Here is a 17,258-nt window from a genome sequence, read left to right as displayed (position 1 = left end):
GCATCTTTCTTGTGCCTAACGCTAAAAATCAATAAAAAGATTATTGAAAATTGATGATATTCTTTCTTGAAAACAGATGAAGCAAATACTACTGCCAGTAGCTCCTTTAAAATACCCATTTTTGATTTCATATAAGTTCCATCAATTAGAAATACATAATTATGCTCATATAAAATAATGTTCTAAAACACATTTGCTGGCAATGGGCCTTGGGATATGTTTCTCTGGCTGCTGGAAAGATGATAACATTTCATTAAGATGTGATTCATAACCATAGGACTAGATATTCTGAGTGTACTCTCCTCCACTGAAATGCAAACATTACAGATGACAGATAATAGCCCATTTTGAGGGTTAATATTCCTTAGGGCATTGTTACAACATAAAACAAGAGGATTAAAGAGTTGCCTGCTCTTTCAGCCATGTGCCATACACACAAATAAACAACAGCTAAAGAAGCAACTATCATGGCTTCATTTCTACATTATTTAATCTCATGTGTTCCAAATTAGTGTTGTGGCTTCTCTTCTGTATTAGAAAATATGTTAGATTGTTCAATGAGTGATTTATCTTTCCTCCACACAGTCATGATAGGGTTTTGTTTATTTGTTTTGCTTAGGTGTAGGAGAAGACTAGTAGAATACAGTGATGTGGGGAGGAAAGAGGGATAATGACAGAAGGGTGTTATCTTACAGAGAAATAACTATGGAAGTAACTTGAGCATAGTGAGGTCAGAGGCAGCAGGAGCTGAAAAGTCTGTCCAAGGGTAGCACCCTCACCATAGCTCTCTTTTATTTAGAAACTTGATGTGGAATATCGTCTAGGGAGTTGAAAGAAAAAGTTCTGTGCTTAGTAAATATTTAAAAAAAAATCTGATCAGATTTTAGAACTCTTCAGCCTGCTTGCTTACTTTCTTGACAACAAACAGTTTTGGGAAATACAACACAAACTACACTTTGAAACTTAACATACAATGACAAAGGAACTTACAGTTATAAACATTTCCAAGTTTAGGACACTGTACTAGAAACACCGACATAGAAGTCTGAGAACCGGTTCTGCTGAGAAGTGGTAAGGATCCTTCCAAACAGGAGCAATGGGGATAATGGGCAGTCATAGGGTCCTGCTGTAAGTCAGCTGCCCTAATATGCACTTTATTTAAGTAATTTACATAATCGTCACAAGCTTAAGTAGTAGCTTCATTTTATAGTGAATAAAAGTGAAGTTCATTAAAGTTAACGTGGCCACACTTTAATAGTTATTAATATCCACAAGTGCATTCTATTTCAAAAGCTTTGTTTTCTAAAATGATGCTGTTTTCTTCATCAGACTATAAATGTCTGGTGTAACCTAAGACACATGCTGCACATTTATTTTTCAAAGAGTCAAATCACCATCATTTGATTTTAAAATAAGTATAGCAAAGGTCCCACAATGAAAGCCCATCATTGTTAAACTAACTTGGACTTGAGAATCACAGGGCATACCTGGCAGTTTAGTTTGATTGGGGGTTTGATGTTCTTGGGGGAGATGAAGACTGAGCTGTTACAGGATGATAGTTGGCCACTAGGAATCTCCAGGAGCCTGTTGTTTTATGGCAGAGCTGAAATAGGGTGAGGTCAAGGAACCAAATGTCATAGGTAAGAAATTTAGGGGTGTGCCTAACTCAGCAATAAAATACTGTTTTAGTGTCACTTTAAAAACTCAACAAATTACAGACCAACCACCTATTTTTATAAATGACAAAGGGACTGAGTTCCAAAGTTCTTTATCCTATGAGATATCTTTGTTTCTCTGGTCTAAGGAAAGAGGATGCACTCTGAATAAAATCAGAATGAACGTTACTCCTCCTGTCCAGGTGCCATGTTTGAGGAGGATAATATTGTCTATAGTTTCATTCTTGCAAATCTCCAATTTGACTATAGAAACATCACTTATTATGACCAAATATCCTGGTTTGCTCCCACTGTCTGGGTTTTAGTATTGAAAGAATTGCATCATTGAGGACTGCTTTCTCCAGTAAGCTGTCAATCATTCTAACAGAGGGGTATTTTGGGGGGGGGGGGCGTGGAGAGAGGGAGACAAAGGAAGGGGAGAGAACCCGACCAAGGTGCAGAAAATTTTATACTAAATTTGGTTATTACAGTTAGGTTCTTGCTAAACTGTGTGAGGCCATGGGTCATGCAATTTTTGTCTCCTCAGATTACCCCAGTCTGGGAATGTGGTATGGAGGGGGGGTGGGTATCAGTCTCATTGATTTTGCCTGTGTTTTTCTTATATTTTGTGGGGCTGAAGAATCTAACCCAGGGTCTGACACTTGCTAGACATGTGCTCTGCCATTCCACTTCTCGGTGATTTTTCACTCCCAGCTGCTTTGGGCCCTTCAGCTCAATTCCTAATCTGTTTTACTTATCACTGAAGTCCATAGGAGGCAACGAAGCTGCAATACTGAGCAAGGCCTTGTCGCCTCCGGGATTGCACACGGACATTAGTGACTACTAGTGTGACTGAAGGTTTGGAATTTTCAAAGCAGACAGACCAGCTGTTGCCAATGCTTCCTGCAGGGGTGGCTTTATTCAGTTATGCTCACTGAACTAAGAATTGCTTTCCCAGCCTGTTTTCAATGAGTTCCCTGTAGCTATTATTCCCTTTTATTTAGACACAAATGAAATCTAATGAACCCCTACTGCCAAACTGAGGCAGAATTACTGTTAAGCTAGAGAAACTGAATGATGTTCTAGGATTCTCAAACAGATTTGTACTAAATTTTAATAAGTTTTCTTAATGACTACAATGTTGCAGGCTGAATTATGTGCCATGCTCATTCATATATAGAACTCTAATTTCCAGTGCATTTAGAGATAGTAGTAGGCCCCTAATCTCAAAGTACTGGTGACCTCTCAGGAAGAGGAGGCGATCACTCTCACATCCTCTCCTGTCTTCTTCCCTCTTCTCTCCTCTCTCTGTCATGCAAGGACTTAGTGAAATGCCTGATTGTCGGTAATGCAGGAAGAAACTCATCATGCTGACATTTCAATTTTGAGCTTCCAGCCTCCAGAACTGTAAGAAAGGTATTTTCTATTGTTGAAGTCACCCAGTCTGCATCATTTACTGCAGTAGTCAAAGTAGGGTAACATGGCTCATTTTGGCCACAAACTGGTATCTGAATATCAGGCATGCAAATTGCAATCAACATCTCTGTCTTCCCCAGTCCCACATTACAATAGTAGTTTATGATTCAGAGCAGCAACACCACTCAAAGATACTTTCTGGATGGAGACTGATAATTTGACTTCCAGGAAGACAGTGTAAATGTCAGAAGTGCTAAGAGAACCGAATAAAATGCAGAATGATTAAAAAAAAAGTTTCTTCTTGAGCAACTCACATTGCTGTATTTTGGAGCACAACAGTGGGGACAGGTTTTGAATGTCAGTGAGAGGGGTGCGGGTGAGTGTGGAGCATGATGACAACAGGATGGTAGGTCAAAGGGAGAGCTCCAGATTTAAAACCTGGACCCAGGGGTTGCACAGTGGAAGCGGACACGTGGCTCCCTCGTTCCTTGATCCAGTTCCTTAGTGTTAAAGTGGGAAGAACTCTAGTACCTTTATCACCAAACTTCTGTATAGAACCAATTTTGTAAAATATATGCAACATTCAGAACAATTGCCTGGCACACGGTAAATGCACAACAAATTTCACCTACTTTATTTATAATAAGATGTTACCACTGTTCCCCAAATGAACGGAATTCTTATTTCTACAATTGCATAACCCTTGACTATATTCTGTGTATTACATCCACACTCAATACCTTCCTATGTATCTTGTCTTCAAAATATTCAAGTAATTCATGTTCTTCCACCTTTAAAACAGAGGGCAAATTTTCTGAATACTCAGAGTAAAGAATTTTTCCCTAGCCTCCTGCAGGGAGAAGAATGGCTAAACATCTTTATGTGAACTTAAACTTCTACCATTTATACCAAGGGCCTTCTAATCCAGCTGGCTTTGCTTCCTGTCTCCATTTCTTCTCTATTCTTCAGGAAGAGTGGACTTTCCAAAAGGGATATCCAACAGTATGTGGGGTACCCCCCCCACTTATTTACCCCAGGAACCTTTGAGGAATGAGGGGTAAGAGACTTAGAGAGCAGAGAGAAAAAAGGTTACACTTGAGTGGGCCTGGATCATTATCCACCGGCCCAGAACTTTATTCCAAAGGTCTATTTATAACAATGCCAAGGGGTGGAGCAAAGACCTCCCCCTGGCTAGTTAGACCCTTACAAACACCTGGTACCCAGGCCCGTGGTCCAATCAACCTCTTGTGCAGTCCTGCTAGGTAAAGCCACTAGGAAACCTAGTGGGCTCCAACAACAGTATTACTTTCTTCTCTCTCTGCCATTAAAATATTCTGAACTGTTGGTTTCAATGTGCATACACCTCATATGCCAAGCTGCTTCTTTCTCCGGGGTGTCTCTCCATGGCAAATATCCCTTCCCCCTCTCCTTTGTCCCTTTCGTCCCCTGTCACTTGTCTCCCATCCCATGGGGGTGGGGACTGGTGGGAACTCCTGGGTCAGCTAGTCCAGAGTATACCACAGCAAATGATGGGAAACGCTTTCTCAGACAATGTCAAAGGTGAGGACCTATACTCAAGTGTGGGAACCCGTTTTCAGGTTCCTCGTGGCTTTACCCAGCAGGTCTGCATAGAGAGGATGATTAGGACCATGGGCTTGAGTGCAGGTGTCTGGGATGGTCTGCACTTAGCTGTGCTGCTGGGGGGGGGGGGGGCGCGTTCTTTTGCTCCACTCCTTGGCATCTCTATAAATACCCTGAGGCAGAGACAGTCAGGGCCTGTTGGAAAAGGTTCCAGCCCTCTCGAGGCTATTCTTTATTTTCTCTCTGTTTATCTCCACAATATAAATCCTTCTATCTAATATTTCCTGCTGCTCACACTCAAGAAAACTCTGGGGAGCTGTGGGGTTGGTGGGTAAACACCCCACACCCAAGGTTGTCCTTCTGTCCTCTGCACGTGTGCCATGGTATCAAGTAGCCATTCTCACATGAACATATGAAAACCCTTCTCTCTTACATGGGTGTGTGTGTGTGCGTTGGGGGGGGGAGATAAAAACAAAAATTATATGCAGCATAAGTTTATTCTTGAACTTACTAAAATGTAAGTTATAGCTTTAGGTAAAGAGTTAAGTAAGGTGCTGTTTTCTGAGTGCCCCGCTCTGCCCACACTCATCTTTTCCAATCATGAACAGCTGCCTCCTGTCCCCAAACATGCCAGGAAAGCTTCATCTTGGGGCTTTGGAACTAGATTTTCACTCTCACAGAAGGCTCTTCTCCAGATAATTCTGCAGGCAACTGTCTCCTCCTCTAAGTCTCCATGTCATTCTTCTCCCAGCATGAAATGCCAATCTGGAAAGCAAGCAACCCTGTTGTTTCTGCAATGGGTCCCTCTTATGGGAGCCTGACATGTAGAAGGTTCAATGAGACCCAATTAGCATCTGTTATATGAACAAATTAAGATTTATGCAACCCACTGGTGCCTAAAAGTATATACTAGCTAAGGAAGTCAACAAAGACACTTTCAAACGCATCTGCCTTTGTTGTACGTGGGAGGTACAGAAACAGGAAGCCAAACAGGCTGAGGGCTTGTTTGGCTTCCTGGGAGAACTATTTAGAAATTAGTCCCTTTCTTCCCTGTTCACAGTGTTTCCTGAGGTTAGCATCTTGCATTTGGATAGTGCTTTAGATTTTTTTCTCAGTGATTTGAGTCATATTTTAGCCTACTTCAATCCCTGCCTTACAATAATAGAATAAAAGTTCTTCGAGGCAAAAACTTGCCCACTATCTCACAGAAGGTGTGATTTCACAGACTGGTATCCAGACTTCATGTGCTCCATCTCTACAGGGAAAACAGAAGTACCCTGCCACTGTGTGTGTGTGTGTGTGTGTGTGTGTGTGTGTGTGTGTGTGTGTGTGTGTTACAGTGTGATATCTGTCCATACATTAGACAAGAACAAGAAGAGATTGAGACAAAGGAAACTGTTGCCATTTTCATGACCTATATTTAGTGTTCCATAATCAAATCAATCATGTTTTAAAAACTTAAATGAAATATAAAGCATATTTCACAGTTTTAACTTATGTCTTCACAGGAATTTAACCTTTATAAATGGAGCTATTACCAGGTTCTCTGTTTCTCTTCATGTGAGCTATTTTCATTACTTCCCAATAGCTCTTGGCTCCCAGCTACAAATTGTCAGTATTCAATGCCCACTTTCCCTGTTGTAATCATGTGGTTATCAGATATTTATTTTGGGGACCCACAGCTGTTAACTGTAAAACTATTCTTTTAACTTTCAATCTTCAATCATTGAGCTATTTTATTTCTATTTTTTCCCCTAGCAGCTGTTCTGTTGATTATCTAGAAATTTTTCTCTTCCTTGTTTAAAATTAAAATAGCATGTACAAAATAAAAAGATTATATATAAAAAAAGAGTGATGGAATCATAAGAACACAAATGCTGGGCTCCAAGAAACTAAGAGTGTTTCATGCACAATTTGGAATGCATATACATATAATATATAATGTGTCTGATAATTAACATTTATGGCTACTGATAATTCATGAATAATATAAAAAAACATTGAGAGCATACTATGTGCTAGCTTTTTTGCTAATACTGAATCAGATCAACGCCATCCCTATTATGCAGTCAAGGGACCAAGGCTTAAGAAGGGAAGTAGTCTGGCCGAGGTCCCTGGATTTAGTGGAGTAGGTAGCAGGCATGAGACTGGAATGAGCTTTGTCCTAAGATCAAAATGCTCTGTTCTCTCCTCCTTTATCATTTTTTCTTTCTAAGATAATTCAAACTTAACAAAAAAATTTGTCAAGAGAATGAAAACTTGTATCCCCTTCCTTAAAAGGTAGGCTATGATGAATATAATTTGACCCCTGATTATCTCCCAACATTCCCTCATTCTTCTGAGTCCAGAATTTGAACTTATCATTCACGTTATTTACACTTTATTAAATGTGTATGCATCTCAGAAAAGTATTAGTGTTATTCGCTGTCTCTCTGAGTTGTGTAACTCTTGGGAGGATTTGCATTTCACCTAGTATAGTTTTCACAGGTTTACAGTGCTCCTCACGGGGACTTGGCAGCAGCTCTGGCGCGTGGTGTGTTGGCAGCTGCTCAGCTTGCTTCCGACTGTTAGCACTAGTCTTAAACTGGACAAGTTGGTTGGGTATAAAACGGCATCTCTGTTTTAATTGGCATGTTCTTTGTCGGTGCGGAAGTGGAGTATTTTTATGCGTTGGTATTTCATACACAGTGAATTAATTGCCAGCCCAAGCACTTTGTCCCTTGGTTATGTTAAATTGGCTACCTCTTCCTTATTAATTGTAGGTTGATTACAGGTTATAATCTTCTTTGACATTTTCCTGAACTCATTTTTCTTATATCATGCCTTTTCATGTGTAAACCCGTGTCCTTTGGGGTGGAGGGAAGAGACTGAATGCACAGATTTACTGATGTTTTTTGCATTTAAAGCAAATGTAATATTTTCCTGTGAATTGCCTCTTTTTTTTTTTTTTTTTTTTTTTTTTTTTTGGTTTTTCGAGACAGGGTTTCTCTGTGTAGCTTTGTGCCTTTCCTGGAACTCGCTTTGGAGACCAGGCTGGCCTCGAACTCACAGAGATCCGCCTGGCTCTGCCTCCCGAGTGCTGGGATTAAAGGCGTGCGCCACCACCGCCCGGCTTTTTTTTTTTTTTTTTTTTTTTTAATCCGTTGCCAAATTGTTCGTTTTCTGCTGCGGCTTTTTGTCTGTCTTTCTTTTTGTTCCAGGTTTTATTTTTTAAATTTAAGAGCAGAATTGTGTGTACTTTTCCCTATTTTGTGGGTCATCTTCTGACTTTTGTACCTTTTTTCCTTATAGAAAATGAGTTTTTGTGGAGTGTAAATTAATCAATTTTTATAGTTTCTGGAAATTGGGTCACATTAGAAAAACCTTCCTCTTCCAAGGTTTGTAAACAACCATTTTTCTTCTCGCATTTATCTACTCTAGTATTTTGAACTTAAAGTTTGTATCCTTCGGCACTTTTTCTCAGTGTATCTTGTATAAGGCTATGCATAATATTGGAACAATATAATTTGATAAATATATTTGTCCAAGTAGCATTTATTAAAAAGTTAATTAGTTGCACTAATCTGAAATGCCACTAGATTCTTATGTCTATTTATGAACTTCCTATTCCATTCCCTTGTCTGGTTTTGTAACATTACCACCATATTTTAACATATGTCTTTAAAACACATTATGATACAGGATACACTTAGTTGTTTCTGTTCCTGCCTTTTAAAAAGTTTTGTCATTTACTCTTGCCTTTTAATATTCTATGTGAACTTTCATATAAATTTGATTATTTCTTTAAAATACTTTTGAAATTTTAAGATTTAATCTAATTTTTAAATTAATTTATACTTACCAACTACTTCTACACTTAGGGGATTTGTCTACTCATCACAGAGATATTAAGCTATACACAGAGGAAGGCTATTAAGGAGTCAAAGGATGACCCGAGATAATTCAGCTCTGGAGTTGCAACATTTCAACCTCTACACATCATTATGTATAGTCGGTCAATCAGCCTTTGTAGTCACAGCTTCTTTCCAGGAATTCTCATTCACAATCATTAAGACTCAAACCTTAACTGAGACAAATTCTGTATGTAAAAGAAAATTAGTTATAAATTACATGGTATCTGACTGGGTCCAGACTACACAGGAAAGAGAGAGCCCACTGAGAGGGGAGCTGCAACGCCTTTTACAACTTAACGTCAGGACATAAAATGGAGAAATTCTTGTGTTTGATTTAGCAGATTAACAGGTATATTTCTCTTTTTACCAAGATGCCCCATCTACAGGAATTCTGAAAATATGTAAGTGGAAATGTTATATACATGAATATATACAAATATTATAGTATTTGTATTTTAAAAAGGAGCCAATCAGCTGCCTATCCCAGAAGAAGGGTTCAACAGGATGAGAGAGTTCTATCCATTTTTATTCAGGATCTCAATCTGTATTGCTAACTTGAGCAAAGCAAGGTCAATCTACTTGGAATATGCTTTGCTTACTAAAAAATAAATAAGCAGAGAGGAAACACAATAATGTATCTGTTTTTAGGAATAAACCAGGGAAGGATAAGCCAGAATCTAATAAAAATAAAACCTAACATGGAGAGACGTGGGGCACCTGGAAAAGTCAGGATGTGGAGGTGGGATCTCAGTGAATGTGCTTGTTTATAAAGGCTTCTTCTTGCTTTATGTAATTAAATACAGGAGTAAATAAAAGCAAAAGACCTAGACCTTGAAAAAAAGAAGCAGTGAGCCAAATGAATTTTGCCCTCATAGTCACATCAGTCTCAGCCACACTGAGAAATGGATGGCACAAATTTAAAAAAATAATATTTTGCTTGTATATTTCAAGTGTAAACTTAAAAAAAGGAACTGCAAGAAGCTGTGTGTTAGGTGAGGATTTTGTTAGGTGTATTTCTATTTTGAAACTGGTGCACATTTTAGCTGGAGGATTAATTGACATGGATGTTTCAGAAGCCAAGAGTTTTTATATAAGAAAATATATGCATAATATACTGAAGAACACAACACTTTGTAAATTTATATTTGAGTTGGAAATACCAATGAACATTTAATTCTACACCAACATATCCAAATAAAGACCCCACTAATTGTGTGTGTGTGTGTGTGTGTGTGTGTGTGTGTGTGTATGTGGTGTATGTATGAGATACATGCACACAAGCATGTGGATATCTGGGGCCAGAGCAGTACATGGTGATGTCTTCCTCTATTGCTTTCCATTGTATTGCTTTGAGACTAGCAATTGTCTCTCTCTGAATCTGAAGATTGCTTCTTTGTCTTGGCTGGCTAGTCAGTGAGCTTTCTGTATTTGCCCTTCTCTGTTCCTCAATGCTGAGGTTACTGGCTTGTACAGCTATGCCCAGATTTTTACATGGGTGCTGGGGATTTGAACTCATGTTCTTATGTTTACACAGCAAGTGCTCTTGCCCATGGACTGAGCTATTTTACACACCCCTAGCTTTGTTTTTTGAAATGTGTTAGACACAATAATCTAGTAATATCTAAGAATATGATTTTCCATTGAAAGGAATCTGAAATCCTTGAAGAAATGGCTGATTATTGATCTCAATCATTCAAGATAAGCTTGAGACACTCTCCCAAAAAGCGCAGAAGCTCTCGCTTACTAGTGTGGTTGCATTAAGTGGGTATGTAACCTGCTCAAAGGGGATTCCATTATTATAAAAGAGAGAACTTGAACTTGAGAAAGTTCAATGACTATAATAAATGAAAACATAACATAAAAACCGGTGAGTCCGTGAGATCATCACCATCAAACAAACAATACCAGACTGAATAAACCAATGCCAAGTATTGGCTTTCAATAGAGTTTACTTGGGAATCAGTTATGAGTTTGGCAACAAATTAGCTAATTTTTCTACCTGAATATTAGATGATGTGAGGAAAGAGCTCTTTAATAAACTAATTTCAGACATCATCCTGAGTGAGGTAACCCAGACTCAGAAGGACAAACATGGTATGTACTCACTCATACATGGATACTAGATATAAAGCAAAGGATAACCAGACTACAACCACAGCTCCAGGGAGGCTAGCTAGCAGGGAGGACCCTAGAAGGAACACATGGATCACCCAGTGAAGGAGAAATGAATGAGATCTACATGAGCAAACTAGGGGTGAGAGGGAGTAATGGAGGGCAAGGAATGGGGGATAAGAACATAGGGGACAGAGTGAGAGAGCAAGGAAAGAGATACCATGATAAATGAAGACATCATGGGAATAGGAAGAAACAGAGTGCTATGGAAGTTCCCAGGAATCCACAAGGATGACCCCACCTTAGATTACTGGCACTAGTTGAGAGGGTGCCTGAACTGGCCTACTCTAGTGATCAGATTAGTGAATACCCTAACTGTCAGCATAGAGCCTTCATCCAGTGACTGATGGAAGCAGATGCAGAGATCCATCTCTGGGTGCTGGGCTGAGTTCCAGGAATCCAATTGATGAGAGAGAGGAGGGATTCTATGAGCAATGGACAACGAAATCATAATGGGAAAATGTACAGGGATGGCCACCCAAACTAGTTGAAATGCATGAACTGTGGGCCAATAGCTGTGGAGCCCCTGTGGTACTGGACTAGGCCCTCTGGATAGGCGAGACAGTTGTTTAGCTTGAACTGTTTAGGGGACCCCCAGGCAGTGGGATTGGGACCCATCCCTGGTGCATGAGCTGGCTTTTTGGAGTTCAATGCCTATGGAGGGACACCTTGCATAGCCTTGGTATAGGGAGGAGGGGCTTGGACCTGACTCAACTGAATGTACCAGGCTCTGCTGACTCCCTAAGAGAGAGACCTTGCCTTGGAGGAGGTTGGAATGGGAGGTGGGTTGGAGGGGAAGGCTGGGAGGGCAGAAGGAGGGAGGAGAGGGGGATCTGTGGTTGGTATGTAAAATGAATAGAAAATTTCTTAATAAGAAAAATTTCTTAATAAAAAACACGAAAAGAAAAAATATATCTCAATGTAAAATAGAAGCATAAAAACTAAAAAAAAACCAAACTAATTTCAGGTAATAAATCTAGAATAGTAGCAGAAGAAAATAATTGAGAGAGGGCTGCATCATCAACAGATGCTACAGTATCAGTGAAACTTTGGGGAAGAATCAGGTTAATGTCTCCTTAGCCCTCTGGTTTATTTTAGCACTGCTACAGATGTGCTAGTCATTTGGGCCTCATGATATGGTACAGCAGGAAGCAACACAGAATTCCTGCCCATAAATGCTTCCAATTAGTGTTCTATGTATCTCCATGTATACCATTGCACTGAAGGAAAGACTAAATGAATGACGCCTCAAGAAAACAGTAAGACAAATCAAGAATGCTAGATTTACTACAGGACAAATGTTACTGTTGTCACAGCAAATTAAAGGGATTGGTAGACAGTGAGATTTAAAAAGAAAAAGCCAGCCGGGCGGTGGTGGCGCACGCCTTTAATCCCAGCACTTGGGAGGCAGAGCTAGGCGGATCTCTGTGAGTTCGAGGCCAGCCTGGGCTACCAAGTGAGTTCCAGGAAAGGCGCAAGGCTACACAGAGAAACCCTGTCTCGAAAAACCAAAAAAAAAAAAAGAAAAAGCCAATTGCAATGTATTGATCTTGTTAGCATCAAAATTATGTGGGTTTGCAAGTACTAGTGATATATGGTGACTCTTATTCCTTTGATTGATATAGCAGAATTATAATTGTATGCTATCATGGTTTGATAATTAAAAAAAATTTAAAATAAGGCTTTAAAAGTTAGAAATAGAATTGTTAAGATAGCCTCAAGAATTTATAGGTAAAATAACCAGAAGTCTTGTAAGATTTGCTTTAAAATGTCTAAGAAAGGAAACATTGTGGAGAAGCAGAAGAAATAAACTGGATTACATATTAAAAACTGTTAAATCTGCATAATAATGGGGTTCAAGATTATAATCTTTATAGTTCTGTATAGTTACAGTTAAAACCCTGCTTTCATGAATGTTACATTTTAGTCGAGCATAGAGATGAATTTAAAAAGAAAATACTTAGTATTTTAGATTACAGCAAGAAACACAGATGAGAAAATACAAATCAAACATGGAGGCCTGGGAAATAAGATGGAGACTCAAAATCTTAGTCAAGGGGCCAGGAATTCCTTCACTGAAAAAGTGACAACTGAGTAAGCATGCGAAGAAAATGAGGAAGCAGGCCATGAAGTTAGGTGTGGGAAGCACTTTCCAAGCAAATAAACAAGAATATACAGCAGGCCCTGATGCAAAAGCATGAGTCACAGAGGGAACCAAGAAAAGCCCAGTGTGACAGAACACTGAGTGAGAAACTGAGCACCAGGTGATGTCAGAGGAGGAAGAGGCATCCATGGGAGATGCAGATCCTGTTGTGCTTGTTAGGTCATGTTGGGGTGGCTTTTCAATTCCTCACTATCAGGGCAAGCTGCAGAGAGGTGTATTTGTCTCACAATATTCCCACACAACTGCTTAAGCCACTGGTATGTACTTTTATTTCAGAAGCCTAATCAGAAAATTGTAGCTGAAAGATCTATCTTAAGAAAGTGTATCAATATTTTTAAAAGAGAGTTATCTTCATTAGGGTTTCTATTGCTGTGAAGAGAGACCATGACCACAGCAACTCTTATAAAGGAAAAAAATATTTAATTCGGGTGGCTTATATTTTCATAGGTTTAGTGCATTATCATCATGGTACAACATGGTGGTGTGCAGGTAGACATGGTGCTGTAGAAGTAACTGAGAGTCCTACGTCTTGACTTGAAGGCAACAGGAAATGATCTGAGACAGTAGACAATGTCTTCAGCATAAAGTTCTCAAAGCCCACCTCCACAGTGACACACTTTCTCCAACAAGGCCACACCTGCTTATAGTGCCACTCCCTTTGGGGGCCATTTTCTTTCAAACCACCACAGGAATGCATAAGATTAATATTAAAGATTCATATGGTATGATCAGAACAAAGCAAAGCTAAGACACATATGAAAGAAAACCCTGTAGAAAGGGAATTAAAATTCTTTCACTAAATGTACTACTTAAAGCGTTTATAGATTTCCATTACTTTGTGTTGTAGTATAGAAGGGCGGTGTGGCAGCAGGCAGGCAGGCATGGTGCTGGGGCAAGAGCCAGAACTTACGTCCTGATCTGTAGGCAGCAGAAAGAGAGACAGCAAGACTGGCACTGGCTTGAAACCTAAAAGCACACCCCAAGTGACAAGGCTCAATACTCCTTCCACCAAGGCTAGACCTCCTAATCCTTCCTAAACAGTCCACCAACTGAGAACTAAACATTCAAATACAGGAGCCTATGGGGGTCACTCCCATTCAAAGCACCACACACACATAGATCTCAGTGAACTTAAAGGATAGTCTGATGGTCAAAGAAATCATTTCAAAGGAGCCAGGGAAGTTCCCCTCAAAGTGAAGTTTTTAGACAAATATAATACAAGGCATTATGAAATGTTTTCAAGGATAACTGATTTTTCCCAGAAAAATAGCCAAGGTTATGGACATTATCATTGTGCTATTTATTTGTCACAGAAACACTGAATGATTTTGGCTACATGATGGACAAATCTGTAACTTCAGCTGCATCCTGGAGTAATATGGGAGCTTTAATGTCTGATGGGAATGTGGAGAGCTACAAGGCACATTCGAAAGATACAAAGTCAATATATGGTGATAAAGTTTCTGAAACTAAAGATCTTGTCCAAAATAGAAACAAAAAAAATCAGATGTGGTTGAAAGACCTGTGATGAGGCTCAATGAATGGGTTTAGAAGAGGAAAATGAAATGGCATGCAGGGACAGGATCACTTCATAGAGCAATGGGATTTATGTTCCTGCCTTCTCTACCATGAGCTCGTTCAGAAAAAAAATGAGACTGCATTTCCCATCATGCTTCAGTCTGATAGTCATAGACAGGGCAAGCACACTGTACTAGGGAAGATCTAAGAACACTCCCAGGGCTCTGGTGGTCACATTGCCTATGGTTTTCCTGCAGTGATTTGATCCAGGCTCAAGACAAGTGACCAGCCTAGGTTGATTTACATGTTTGCATTCCTCTTGAAACTGATTAGGCAATATCAGGATCATACATTATCAAGTGGACAACAGTGATTCTTCGATGGAAACCAATAACTTTGTTAGCTAAGACGAGGAAAATTCACTTTGACACACTTCAACTATGAAGAATCCAATTTTTGTCCTGTTTGTAAAAAGTGACATTATGTCCATGTCACAAGCTTACAGATATGATGTTAAATCTCAACATATATCCTTTGTGGAATTTTATAATGATAGGAAAATCGTTTTCATGGCATGCTTTCTCAGAAATAGCTGTTTCTTACTAATGTCGATGGGCTTTACTGATTATTTTGAAGAGGTGTGAGGCCACATGCACAGTTCATATAGTTTTATAACATAAATTATGAAAGATTCTCTTTCCAAAACTATTTGCAATCTTTTCTATACTTTCCTGCTTGTAAACTTTATATTTTTAATGCCAAAAAGATACCAATTGAATAACAGGTAGGTAGTAGCCTGTCTATAAACTAATGATTACTTGGCCACCGTGCCCTTCTTACTTTCCTGAATTCTATGATTTCCTTCCTGCAAACCAGGCAGCCAACACAAACTTCCTAGAAGGAAGAGGGCTCCCTAGGAGTGGAAGGCCTAGAGTTTCCTGGCTAATTCTCTCTTTCCCCAATTCTTCAGACCCAGTCTGTGCTACATCCTAAGCTACTAATCAGGACAAAATTTATTAGGGCAGATCTGGGCATGATGGGGACCCAGGGGAGTCAGACCTATGGCAACCTGCTTGAAGTTTTTAGAATAAAGAGAAAACATACAAACACATGTTCTGCCAGCTTCCCACTTCCTATGGAAACTGCCGATTTCTTCTCTTATTTCACAGTTAATTTTGGGCTTTGTGGGCAGATGATCATATCCAAGTTTCAAACCTTACAGCTTCTCAGTGCATAAGTAACTTTGGCAATTTATCAAAAGGTAAAATGCTGTGGGATGTTCTGTATGGCAAATGTGTTGCTCTGATTGGTTAGTAAATAAAACACTGATTGGCCAGTGGTCACGCAGGAGGAAGTATAGGCGGGACAAGGAGGAGAAGAATTCTGGGAAGTGGAAGGCTGAGTCAGAGACACTGCCAGCCGCCGCCATGACTAGCAGCATGTGAAGATGCTGGTAAGCCACGAGCCACGTGGCAAGGTATAGATTTATAGAAATGGATTAATTTAAGATATAAGAACAGTTAGCAAGAAGCCTGCCACGGCCATCCAGTTTGTAAGCAATATAAGTCTCTGTGTTTACTTGGTTGGGTCTGAGTGGCTGTTGGACTGGCGGGTGACGGAGATTTGTCCTGACTGTGGGCCAGGCAGGAAAACTCTAGCTACAGTAAAAGCTGCAAAACTCAAGTTATCCTCAGCTTCTAATCTTCCTAATATCGGAGGCTTGTATTTAACACACATTTTGTTTATAAACATTTATTTGTAAATACCCATTGGGATGGCTATTCTAGATTGTCAACTTGACTATATCTGTAATTAACTAAAACCCAAATGTGTAGGCACACCTGTGAGGGATTTTTTTTTCTTAATTAAGTCATTTGGAGTGGGACGGCCCGCTTCTAATCCAGACCTTCAAGGTGGGAAGGTCCATCTTTAATCTGGGCCATACCTTCAGCTGGCCTCTGATATAAAGGACATGGATGAAGGCAGCTTGCTCTGTCTTTGACTGCTTACTCTCACCTCACTAGCAAGTCCATCCCTTCTCTAGCATTAGAGCCTACTTCTTTGGGATCCTGGCCTATACTAAAGACCTACTGTGGAATAATGCTCTTGTAAACTGTAAAGATTGTCACTCGAATTGGTTTAATGAAACACTGATTGGCCAGTAGCCAGGCAGGAAGTATAGGTGGGGCAACCAGACTAGGAGAATTCTGGGAAAAGGAAGGACGGAGTCAGGAGTCACCCGCCAGATGCAGAGGAAGCAAGATGAGAATGCTGCACTGAGAAGAGGTACCAAGTCACATGGCTAAACACAGATAAGAATTATGGGTTAATTTAAGTGTAAGAGCTAATTAGTAATAAGCCTGAGCCATCGACCAAGCACTTATAATAATATTAAGCCTCTGAATCAATTATTTGGGAAGTGGCTGCTGGGTATTTGGCAACAGGTAGGTGGGAGAGAAACTTATGTCTACAAGACCAGCTGAGACATCCGACCTCATAGACTGACCAACTACTGGATTCTTAGACCTTTCATTGTTTGATGAGCTGGACCACAGTCTGTAAGCTATTCTAATAAATCTCCTTTATATATAATTCACATATTCATTCTATAAATTTTATTTCTCTAGAGAACCCTGACTAATACACCCATAAAGGATGTTAGTAATTGCTAATATGAGATTTTATTGTGTTGTGCCTACATATAAAAATTCTTGATTGACACTCAGAAATACTTTAGTCCTAGATATGTCTGTTTTTTCTTACTTTCAGTGTGAGTAATGATAAAGCAATATAAAACAAAAATGTAAAGCCCATTAACAGTGCCATTTTCTGAATAAAAGCCATAAATCTTTAATATGA

Source organism: Peromyscus californicus, unplaced genomic scaffold, assembly GCF_007827085.1.
Source record: "Peromyscus californicus insignis strain IS unplaced genomic scaffold, ASM782708v3 Scaffold_18__1_contigs__length_77618521, whole genome shotgun sequence".
NCBI lineage: Eukaryota > Metazoa > Chordata > Mammalia > Rodentia > Cricetidae > Peromyscus > Peromyscus californicus.
The sequence above is the reverse complement of the archived record's forward strand: the minus strand, read 5'-3'. Positions refer to the sequence as shown.